Here is a 12,753-nt window from a genome sequence, read left to right as displayed (position 1 = left end):
ACCTCTCAGACACACTGAATGTCAAACACTTTCACTTTCTCATACTGGCAACAGGAAACACGTTGACTGAATGGGATTGGCTGAACTTGAGAGCAGGAAGAGGAGGGAGGAGTTACCGTGCTTTATACACACCAGGAAGAAGAGTCATTCAAGCAAGTCTCTGTGTTCGTGTAGCTCCTCTTTAGAACATGAAGAGTTTCAGACACCAGACTGGATTCATTCCCTCTTAAAAATAATACTGCTCACAATACACAACCCAAGATTACCCTGATCAGATAATAAATCACTTTTAGTTTGATGTGTTGACCCAGTCCACTGACCTGTTAGTACACTTTGGTTTGTTTGGAGCAGCTGTGTGACATGATTTAAGAGTTCTGTTCCATAAACCACTCTCATTAAATATGAAGAGTGACTTGACCTGCTCAAAGAGAAGAATAAAAACAATGTTGGTGCTGTTAGTGATCTTGCTTTGAACTCTTTGTATCCTCCAGGGCTTATTATCACTCCATGGACAGGAGAACAGGTTTTAGGACTTATTCAGAGAGTAACATTTATTCATTTCACTGGCAGAACACATGATATTCTTCCACCATATTGATGCTGAGTGCATCATCAGCAGAGAGAGCAGTCAGATGATAAAACACAGAATCACTTAATGGTCTTTAGAATACAGTTCACTTCAAGGGTGACAATTTTTCTGTGGTTTTGTTTCCAAAGTGCTGTTTTCCTTTAAAAAGCAGGAAGGAACCAGTCAGGGACATTTTCATCTGTCTCCACTCCTGATTCTTTTACTGAGCTCTTCTCTTTTTTCCATTTTGTACCTCCTCATCTCCTCTCTCCTCTCTCCTCATCTTCTCATCTCCTCATCTCCTCTCTCCTCTCTCCTCATCTCCTCTCTCCTCATCTCCTCTCTCCTCTCTCCTCATCTCCTCTCTCCTCCGTCCTTCTGCCTGTGACCTGGAAAAGCGACCTCAGCGTGCCATATTGAAGGATTTCTCAATTCCTGAATGGCATCTTGAGCAGAGAGGAGCGAGGAGAGAGAAGGCTTGCTGGAGGAGCTATGAGTGAGGGTACACAGGTGTATCCTCTGCAGGAGTTTTTCAACAGCCGTGACATAACAGACCTGTGACACACAGCTGGAATATACAGACCATGGTGGGAGCAGGGCTCTACAGATCTGTTCCTTAGTTATAATAAGTGCTTTAACTTTTTTAAGATGATCAAAATGTGATCAGACTTTCTGCCCTTCACTGTTCTAACATCACTCCTTTATGACATTTTACTTTGATGTTATTAACGTCACATTATGACAGCTTGTCAAATGAATTAAAGCAACATTATGTAGAAATTGGCAATTTGTGCATTTTGGCGTCCCCCACAGTTTCTGAGTGTAACACCACTGTCATAAATACAAATACCAGGTCTGTAAACATCTGACAGACATAATGTAGGTGCTAACTACAAACAAAACCCATTACATCATAACAACGTTATGTGTTGAAAACTTGTATGTTGAAGTAAACATGTATGTAACCCTGTGATCCTACCCTCTCACTAAAGTTATATAAGCTGTGATGGCCGAGTGGTTAAGGCGTTGGACTTGAAATCCAATGGGGTTTCCCCGCGCAGGTTCAAACCCTGCTCACAGCGATGTCTCTCTTTACTCATGTGTCTGTATATGTCCACCCCCCAACTGTATATTGCTTAATATAATACAGTCAAAGATGCACATTTCTTTGGGCGTAGAGCCAGCGTCTTGTTAGTCTGAAGGTCGCTGGTCAAGTGTCCTTGATACTGAACCCCAAACTGCTCCTGATGTGCAGCCACCATGGCGGTGGCTATAGTGTATGAATGGACGTTGAATTACTGTAAGTCGCTTTGGACAAAAGCGTCTGCTAAATGTACATAGAGCAGAAACAAGTGCCAGAGACACCATTCACCCTGTTACAAGACACTGTAGCATCAACATGATTTTGAAGCTGTTATTTTAAGGTTAAAAAGTTACATAATATCACTTCAAAAGTAAACGTATAAATTGCTGTGAACACCGTTATCTGCGCTCATCTAACAGAGATTATAAAATACAGCAGAAGACTATGACAAAACAATGGACAGATGATGCAGCTGTGCCACAACTCAAATTTAATTCAAATTCAGCTCTGAAGCAGAGACGTCTCATTTTGTTAAATGCCTGTCACCTTAACTTCTCTCTCCTCGTGTCTCTTCCTTGCGTCCTCTGCTCACATCTCAGGGGGAAGGGATTGACACGAGGAGGGAGGGAGAGGGAACTGAGGATGTACAAACTGAGAAATGACAAGTGGAGACTGTTTACCTTTGTTGAATTTGTTTTGGTGTCATTTCTCACCACCAGGTGTCGCCCTTGGATTAGTTTTCCCTCGGTGACAGCTACAGGCCTTTTTCACAGCTGTTACAATGGAATGAAGCCCTGTTCTGTTCTCTTCAAGTGTCCCAGTAATAATCTGATGTTGTCTTGACAGTCTGACTGATAACTAAATCATTTGACAGTACATTTGACTTTTTATCACAGTCAGCACCAAAATATGTGTAACGACTGCAGGACTTTATTAAAAAAAAATTTTTAATTTTTTTTGTCTGTACTTGTGTTCTTGTGGACTTCTAAATCATCAGTCACAGTCCAGGTACTTTCCCAGTTCAGAGTCCTCCAGCCAAGTGTGCTTCAAATGATGGGAAGTGGTCTTGTGTTGTCCATTTAGTGGAGGATCCTTCAGAAGCTGACTTGTGTGTTCAGAGTTTTACTGAAGTAAAAGTTCTAAAACCAAAGTGTGAAAGTACTCTGCTACAAGTAGGAGTCTAGCAGTCAACACATTACTTGTGTAAAAGTATGTTAACATCATCAACAAAATGTACTTTAAGTATGAAAAGTAAAAGCACTCACTAAGCAGTAAAATGTTCCCTGTCAGGGTTTTACCAGTATATCTGATTTTCTTTACTGCTGCATTCATGTGTATGTTTCATTTTACTACTCTATATGTTTAAGGTTGAAGTAATCTAACTACTTTATGTACTGTTTATGAGGTCAGGAAAACTGTCTGCTTTCTGCTTTGTGACAATGCATTTTCCAGAGGAAAGTCCCGGTTTTTCCTTGGTCGATCTCTGTAAGATAGCTGTGTTGTGCTAATGTTGCTAACCGTGTATGCTGTGTCAAGTAGCCTGCCTGCTATTGAGTTGGTCGATGCTAGCGGCCTAGCTGCTAAAAGCAAGCAAAATGGTAATGTTGATGCTGCTAATTAGTTAACTTAACAGTGTTATATGAGAAGGGGGTATTGAAATACCATGACATGTTCATTTTATTGTGTTATTCTTTTGAAGATGTGAATGGTTAAACATTTTACTGTGAGAGATGTGAGTTATGTAAATGTATTTGTATTTGTATTTTCACTTGAGAGTGGGCACTGCAAATGTCAGCAGAGCCATATGTGGCAGGTATACGGCTTATAATCTTTACGGTAGAATACAGTAACATATGCTGATTGTATAATATTACTGTGCATTGTTTAGATATTGATTGAGATTCAAAGTTGTTGAACTGAAGTGTAATGAAAGGCCTTAAAATGTAATAATTAAGTATTATACTGTATGTTATGCTTAGTGTTACATTGTTGTTTTGCTTTGGAGTGATAGTTATTTACAACAAATAGATTAGATCAAATGTTAAATTCCTGTTTGTAAAACAAAACAGGTCAGGTCTTGTGGACGGAGTGAGAGCTTCTTCAGGAGATCCATTCCATACATTCACTCATAACCCAAGAACATTCATAAGAACACTGAACACTTGAATATTAAGGAATCTTCAGACGGAGGATTTGAAAGACATTTTACTGTCACAGTGATCACAGTACACACAGACTTTATTGACTTTTTGACAGACCAGATTTATTATTTTAAAGGGCCCATTTTTATTTCATTGTCATTCATCTGTTATTCATGATGTGTGAATTATCACATGCAAGTTCACTTTACTAAACATTCAGTTGCAACCTACCTTGTCGTCTGTGTACTTTCCTGTATGGTTATTGCAGTCCTTTCCCTTAGCTCCTTACGAACCTAGATTATCAGTGTATTAACCAGGAGTGGGTTACATGGAAAAACTTGGCGAGCTAGCCAGGAGCTTTGTGGACAGACTGCAGTCATACATGAATCTCACCTGTAACTTGAGTCACAGATCAACATTTTGATCTGAATTGCAGTATTTTGTTGCATATTGGTGTTTATTTTTCTGGTCAAAAAATATAAAACTTCAGATTTAAATAGAGGTTTTGAGTGATACACTTTAAAAATGGAGATTGTTGAGACAGAGAATATCAAAATACCAAACTCGCTCATCATTAGTGGGCTGTCTCACACCTCTGTAGATGAGGAGATTGCTGATTACCTAAAGCAGTATGGGGTAATTACAAGGATAGTTGGTATTGATAACCCTAAGGGCGCGGTCCCACCAGCCTTGTTTAGTCCGGTTAAACCGAACCGTGGAGCGTTTGCCCCATGGTGCGGTTCGTTTGGGTCGGTGTGAACGCTGGCCTCGAACTCTGGTGCGGACCAAACAACTGCACCCTGGTCCGCCTCGTAGAGGTGGTCTCAGTTCGCTATCAAGCGAACTCCAGAGCGGATTATTTCTGGTGTGGACCACATCCGCACCAATAACAAGAAGCGCACCGTTTTACGCGTCATTTCCGGTTCTGGCAGCGGTAAAGTTAGCAACCAGCAGCTAAAATGACTGGCGGCAGGGGACAGACATGGAGCTACAGTGAGGTTAGATGCTTGCTTGACATTTGGCATCTTGAAAGTATTTCATCGCTGCTCGAGAAGGTCCATAAAGATACAGAAGTATTTAAAATTTTCAGTGAAAAAATGAAAGAAAAGGGATTCAACCGGACAGTTGAACAGTGCCGCGTCAAGGTAAAAAAACTGCGTCAGCAGTAAATTAAAATCAGAGACACTCTGCAGAAAAGTGGTAGCTCTTCGGATGTTAAAGATAAATTTGTGTGGTATGATGACCTTGACACTATTCTTAACCCTCTAGGCGCCAAAGTCGCATTATTGCGACAGGCAACATTGCTCATTAAAACAGCCCATATCTTTAACCCTCTAGGCGCCAGAGTTTATTTAGGAAAATATTCCGTTTGGATTGTAAGATTTCAAAAGGCTGTAGCTTGGAAGTGGTGAGAGATAAATCCATAGTGTAAATGAGAAAAATATTCATAATGACCTAAAGTTTGTGATGGGAGTAAATTTAATCATCTAATTTGCATATTGTGACGTCACCAGGTGACTGAAAGTAACTTTCAGTAAAACTGATTTTTGAACATATTTACACAGAAAAAAAATATTTATATTGTCATCTCATCCTCAAAATAAAGGAACAGGAGTTTGATTGGAGTAAATTTACTAATCTAATTTGTATGTCACCAGGTAAAATTCAGTAAAACGGAATTCTGAACATATTTACACAGTAGATTTTTTTTTTTTTCATCCTCTCATCCTCAGAGTAAATGAACAGGAATCTGATAGGAGTACATTTCCTAATCTAACTTGTAAAAAGAAAAGAAAACTCTCGCCGTGATCAGCGTGTGTTGCTTGTGTGACAGTGTGCGCAGCTGCAGCATCGTCAGTCACTCGTCTCTGACGAGCGATCGTCATCAGAGGGCAAATCATCCCCTTCTGAATCGCGATCAGCAAAGATCTGTGCAAGCACCTCATCCACACTGTAAAGTCTTTTGGGCATTTTGTTTTTTATTACAAAAATCGCTATCTGTCTCTCGATCTGTCCAGCACACTTCCGCCACCGCTCCGCGGCTCTCTCCTCTCCCACTCTGCCCGCTTAGCCGCTGCCGCTCCGACAGCGGGTGTCGGGTTTCAAACTTTTTTTTCTCAGGTATTTTGCATAGAAACACACCCCCAAATGACGTCAGGATTGAAGCTGAATCTATTGGCTATCTAGTGGTAGCAAGCAGTAACAGCACAAGGCAGTAGATTTAAAGATATGGGCTGTTTTAATGAGCAATGTTGCCTGTCGCAATAATGCGACTTTGGCGCCTAGAGGGTTAAATCTACTGCCTTGTGCTGTTACTGCTTGCTATCACTAGATAGCCAATAGATTCAGCTTCAATCCTGACGTCATTTGGGGGTGTGTTTCTATGCAAAATACCTGAGAAAAAAAGTTTGAAACCTGACACCAGCTGTCGGAGCGGCAGCGGCTAAACGGCAGAGTGGGAGAGGAGAGAGCCGCGGAGCGGTGGCAGAAGTGTGCTGGACAGATCGAGAGACAGATAGCAATTTTTGTAATAAAAAACAAAATGCCCAAAAGACTTTACAGTGCGGATGAGGTGCTTGCACAGATCTTTGCTGATCGCGATTCAGAAGGGGACGATTTGCCCTCTGATGACGATCGCTCGTCAGAGACGAGTGACTGACGATGCTGCAGCTGCACACACTGTCACACAAGCAACACACACTGACCACGGCGAGAGTTTTCTTTTCTTTTTACAAGTTAGATTAGGAAATGTACTCCTATCAGATTCCTGTTCATTTACTCTGAGGATGAGAGGATGAAAAAAATCTATGAAAAAATGAAATGAAATGAAAAAAAATCTACTGTGTAAATATGTTCAGAATTCCGTTTTGCTGAATTTTACCTGGTGACATACAAATTAGATTAGTAAATTTACTCCAATCAAACTCCTGTTCCTTTATTTTGAGGATGAGATGACATAAATTTTTTTTTTCTGTGTAAATATGTTCAAAAATCATTTTACTGAAAGTTACTTTCAGTCACCTGGTGACGTCACAATATGCATATTAGATGATTAAATTTACTCCCATCACAAACTTTAGGTCATTATGAATATTTTTCTCATTTACACTATGGATTTATCTCTCACCACTTCCAAGCTACAGCCTTTTGAAATCTTACAATCCAAACGGAATGTTTTCCTAAATAAACTCTGGCGCCTTGAGGGTTAACACACGACCCATGGTGAATCCGGTGGACGGAGTCATATGAGGAGGAGGGGTCCCAGAGCACAGCATGCACCAGCTCATCACTGACCCAGGAGAGCCACAGTTCCTCGGTCGATACGGATAGCTGCGGCTCCTCGGCTAATGCTGAGGACTCGGATAAAAGTGGTAAGTTTATGCCTGGATTCATTCATTATATTCGCACATTCATTCTTACAAACACAGCACATTGCCACATACACACACTGCTCTGTTAACACATACCCTATAATCTGCTGCTGTTCACCTGTAAATATCATGAAAATGCTTATACACCTATTTCTTAGGGAAGCACACACACGCGCACACACACTCCACTCAGGGGCGGTTCTAGGGGCGGGGCCACAGGGGCATTGGCCCCATCTGAATGAATGCAATTCCACGCTCAACCATTGGTGGCAGTAATGCCACAAGGGGGCCGTTGTGCCTCCCCGTGCGTGCACAGAAGAAGAAGAAGAAGACCAAAACAAGAAGACGGAGAAGACCGGAAAAAAAGACCGACCGACGACTGACGACATTTGGAAGATATCCTTGGTAAGTCACAATTGTCCATAGCTTGTGCTGTTAATGTTTGAAAGAACATTATATTAGTTGCTTGCTGTCCAGCTGAAGTCCGACAAACACTAAATTAAGAAGCAGCAGAAAGCTATAAGCATGTTACTGTTAGCTCACTTGACTTTACCACACTGTCTATGGCGTTTGTACTGAACGTGAATTTGCTCATCAAAGTACTCTCTCTGCATGTTTGTGTTAACGTAAACAATGTTCCGTAGCAGCTTAGAGTATGAAAAGAAAGGGCCAGTCTCAGGCGGGTATTCAGAGGTTTTTGGCCAAACGTACCTGTGTACCAGAGCCTGAAAATCAGGGAGAGAGCAACAGAGGACCGTGACGGTCCACCAGTGGCTGGTCATGTTCCAGAGCAGGGCAGTGAAGAGCCTTCACTAGGTCAGAAGTAGAGATGGGATTTATGGCTCTTTGAGGGGAGCCGGATCTTGGTGAGCCGTTCCTTTCAAAGAGCCGTTCAAAAAACTGGCTCATTTGACTGATTTTTATATTTATTAAGTTTTAAGAAGCCAGCCTGGTGGTAACTCATTTTATCTTGGAAATAATCACTGGGAGGTATGATGGGGTGAGATTTGGATTTGGATTAGATATCCCACCAATATCTGAGTTTGAATTATTCTGAAATATTGATTATAACCTCATTTGACATGTGTGGACTAGATTTTAAAGTCTGATCTGGATTCATTGTAAATATTCCACAAGGTTGCACCATATCACTGTCTTCCACAAGTGAAAAGTGCATCCAAATGCTGCTCCGTTTCCTTTGGCTCATTTTGTCCAAACCACGACGTCACGACACACGACAGACTGACTGTCCTCCTCCTAATTAAGACCGCTGCAGCTGCTCTGCTCTCCGAGGCAGGGGCAGTCACGTGTTTCTGTTTTCACGCAAAGGCAGCGTGCACAACTCAGGTGGTGTCATGCTACATTTGCATATCTAATAAGCACCGTGCAGCTGAGCTGCGCTCCTCCCCATGTAACTTTTTTCCCTCCTGTTCTCTGTCCCACTCAGGGGAGGAGCAAAGGAGGAGCTTGTGTGTGCATCTGCGTGAAACACAGTGATATATATATATATATATATATATATATATATATATATATATATATATATATATAAAAAGAACGGTTCCCAGCTGCGACTCGGTTCCCATCGTTCATGTTAATGAGCCGTTCAAAAGAATCGGTTCGTTCGTGAACGTCACAACACTAGTCAGAAGTTGTCTATGCACAGCAACAACAACAACAACAGTAACTCTATTGTCTGGTATTATGGTCTGATGATATTATGAAACGATACAAAAGCTATTGCTTTTCTTTTTTCAGAGCTCATGTTCATATTAAAAGGGTTGCATACAAGTTGCATACACATTTGTGACACATATTTTTGTTTTAGCTACAAACTGGGATGAGGACGGCTCTGAAGACGACCAAAGTGAGGCTTACCCCCATTCTGCACAGCCACCAGAGACACCACACAGTGCTCCTCCTGCAAGATCTGATGGTAAGCAGTTATCAGGGAAGATAATTACTGTTTGTCATTGTGAGAGTATGCTTATGAATTTCTGATTATTTTTCACTTGCTGCTTTCAGACATCACCCAGTGCAGTACACAGGGTCCTTTGCAGCAGTCAAAGAATTATTCTGCTCCAGCAGGACCTGATGATATGCTCACCTTTTCATTCTGTAAATGTTCTGTAACATTCATATTTTATTAATGAATGCCAGTTGTTGAAAGTTAAGGGGCATTAACAATTAAGTAAGTTATACATTTCATTCATACTTTACATTTGTTCCTCTTTAGACATTTCCCAGTATAGAGCAGTGGGTCCTGTGCAGGAAGCAACATGAAATGGCAACTCAAACAAATTCATGTATAATAGATTCAATCAACAAAGAGAGAGAAAAGAAATTAAGGAGAACCAGGCATATATCAAAACCATTAGAGAGGTACTGTTATTAACTGCCACACAGAACATTTCCCAAAGGGGACACAGAGAGTCTGAGGACTCCAATAATAGGGGCAACTTCTTAGCTATTTTAGAAGAAATAGCAAAACATGACTCTTTCATAGAGAAGCGTATGAATGCACATGGAAATGCCAAGTACACCAGCAAAAACATACAAAATGAAATGTTGGAATGTTTAGCAGAAATGGTACAAGAGGAAGTAATAAGTGAAGTAAAACAGAGTCAAGTGTTCAGCATAATTGCTGACGAAACCAAAGACCTTCAGAAGAAGGAACAACGGTCACTGGTCATCAGGTATTTCTATGGTGGGGTGGTACATGAGAGTTTTCTTGACTTTGTGAAGGCTGACAGTCTAGACGCAGCAGGGCTCACTAATTTGATCATTAACTCATTTGCGACGGGAGGCGACGCGACGTGGGAGTAAATACCCCCTTTCCGCCGGCAGGGGCGCATGTGTGTTTCTCCCTTTGACGCCGGGAGAGACGTAGACGTCACTCTGGTGTTTCCCGGGTTTGGGGCTTTTTTTCCGGACATGTGAACCAATTCCTGCATCGTAATTCGCTAGAATAGACATGTGGGAATGTCGAAATGCATTGTGGGTGTGGTAGTCCGGTGTGCGCACACACTTTGAACAACTTTTCATGTGACAAAAGAGACGAGAGAGAAGAAAAATACGAAAGAGACGAGATGGGAGATTTTAGTGATGGAAGTGACATTGACGATGCTGATTACAGCTTTGAAGAGGAAAATGGTATTGACCCGAATTATGAGCCACCACCAGAGCCACTACTCAAGGCACAGTGGATGTTTTATTTGTTCCAAAATGACGACGACGACAGTTTGGCGGATTGAATTTCAGGAAACGTGGAAAACCTCGCGGTACCACCAACGCAGAAAAAAATGTTTTACACACGAGCCAGGACTGAAGATCGACTTGCCTGAGGATGCAACACCATTTCAGGTGTTTTCAAAACTCTTTACTGAGGAGCTTTTCATGCATCTTGTAACTGACACAAACAGATATGCACAACAATGCCGCGGTGACGAGCCGCCTGGGGGTCGGACAAAATCCAACAGATGGACACCTGTGACACTCACCGAAATGAAAACATTTATTGGGATGTGTATTGCAATGGGGATCATGAAGCTGCCGGTGAGAAGGGACTATTGGCGACAGAAGAGATGGCTGTTCCAGACCAATCTTCCACAAGCAATGTCAAGGGACAGATTTGACATGATTTGGAGGTAACTTATTATTATTATTATTATTATCATTATTATTGTAATTACAGTTAGAGTCGTTCTTGTTCTTGCTGTTACTGTCTGCTATATACTGTATTGTTAAAATGATGTAATTGCAATGATCATAATTGTTGTTGATGATGACGAAGTGTAAACAGTGCAATATAACATACTGTATGTCTAAGCTACATGTACAGTGCATAATAATTCTGTATGAATAATGTATGAATTATATATACATATACACACACACACACTCACACATATATACATATTATATACACATATATATACATATATGCACATGATATATACATATATACATATTATATGTATATATATGTATATATATATGTATATATATATATATATATATATATACATACATATATATATATATATATACATACATACATATATATATATATATATATATATATATATGTTTTATATATTTGTTTTCATCCAAAGTAACTGACTATGCATTCTCATTCTCAGGTATCTCCACCTCCAGGACAACGAATGTGGTGATGTGGACCATTCCGACAGGTTGTGGAAAATGAGGTGGTTTCTGAATTACCTCACCACTCAGTTCCAGGCACTACGAGGTTAACTGCTTTATCACCATTGATGAGAGCATGGTAAAGTTCAAAGGAAGACTTGCCTTCCGACAATATCTTCCCCTCAAACCCACGAAATGGGGCGTGAAGGTCTGGGTAATGGCTGAGAGCACCACAAGCTATGTCACAAAGTATACACAGGGCGTGAGGAAACACAGGAAAAAGGTCTGGCACACCGTGTTGTTATGGACCTAACAGCACCCTACTTTACGGTGGCCCAGAGGTGTCAGGCCAAATACAAAAGCCACAACACAAATAAAAAAGCCACAACACAAATACAAAAGCCACAAGGGAAGTGAACTACAACGGAAGTGACCTACAACACAAATACAAAAGCCACAACACAAATACAAAAGCCACAACGGAAGTGAACTACAACGGAAGTGACCCACAACGAAAGTGACCTAAAACGGGTCCGTGCATGAAGTATAATGAATCTGCATTGTTTACGTTGTATAATGAAATTCCTATTTCATTGTCGTAAGACGTGTAACGCAGCTTGTTTCTTTATCCGACTTGTACAATGAACATTGAAAAAGGAAGTCGAGTGGTGGAAACAGCCTTTTAAGTAAAAGTTGGGCGTTTTGAAGCATGTTGGCCGCAGCTGTCAGTTTAAGGAGAGCGAAATGAAATAAATACAACCTAACAACAAATAGCCTTAATAATTTAGATAATTCATAACTGTTATACAGTGATATTTCCGCCACTTTCCCACAACTGAGAGAGATGATCACCGGGATTTTCAACGTAAACACACCGTGTTGAGACGGAGACTGAGCCGCTGGACTGCAGTCGTCCTGAAGTACCGGTAAGTCAAACTTTTTTGTTGTTGACCTTATCCACCAAACGTCTCCAACCAAACACTGTTTAAATCTGTTGACCTGCCAGGAACGTAGTTAGCTGTTAACTTCAGAACATAGCCAATGCTAACAATGCTATTTTGTTTGCAGGTAAAGTTGCTAGCTGTTGTAGCTAAACAGCTGTTGTAACGTTATGCTAACGTCACTCGTTTGTTATCAGCTGTTTTGCACGTCATTTTAATATTTGTCCATCTAAGTCTGTGTGAAATGCCTACAGTTATGCTAGAAGTGAGTTAACTGGACCCTGCCCAGTCATATAAGTAAGGCTGAGGGGTGTTTTGATATTAATTTTGATGAATTAAACTGTAGTGTAGTCTGTGTTCACAAATGTATGTTACCAGTAGTGTTTGTGCATGCAGACAGACTGCAAAGTAAAGAAATATTCTAAATAATATAATTAATGTCATGTATCCCTATAATTAGTGAGTAAAAACTAAAGCTACAATTAATACACTGTCCATCTGT

General features: G+C 40.7%; 1 non-coding gene across 1 annotated transcript; it reads left to right on the top strand.

Annotated features, from left to right (window-relative positions):
• Positions 1-1,568: 1,568 nt before the first annotated feature.
• On the top strand, positions 1,569-1,650 carry trnas-uga (transfer RNA serine (anticodon UGA)). The gene has a single exon. It is a non-coding gene; the product is annotated as a tRNA-Ser (tRNA).
• The last annotated feature ends 11,103 nt before the right edge of the window (positions 1,651-12,753 follow it).

This window comes from Pagrus major, chromosome 12 (genome assembly GCF_040436345.1).
Source record: "Pagrus major chromosome 12, Pma_NU_1.0".
Lineage (NCBI taxonomy): Eukaryota > Metazoa > Chordata > Actinopteri > Spariformes > Sparidae > Pagrus > Pagrus major.
This window is presented reverse-complemented; position numbering and strand designations above follow the sequence as displayed.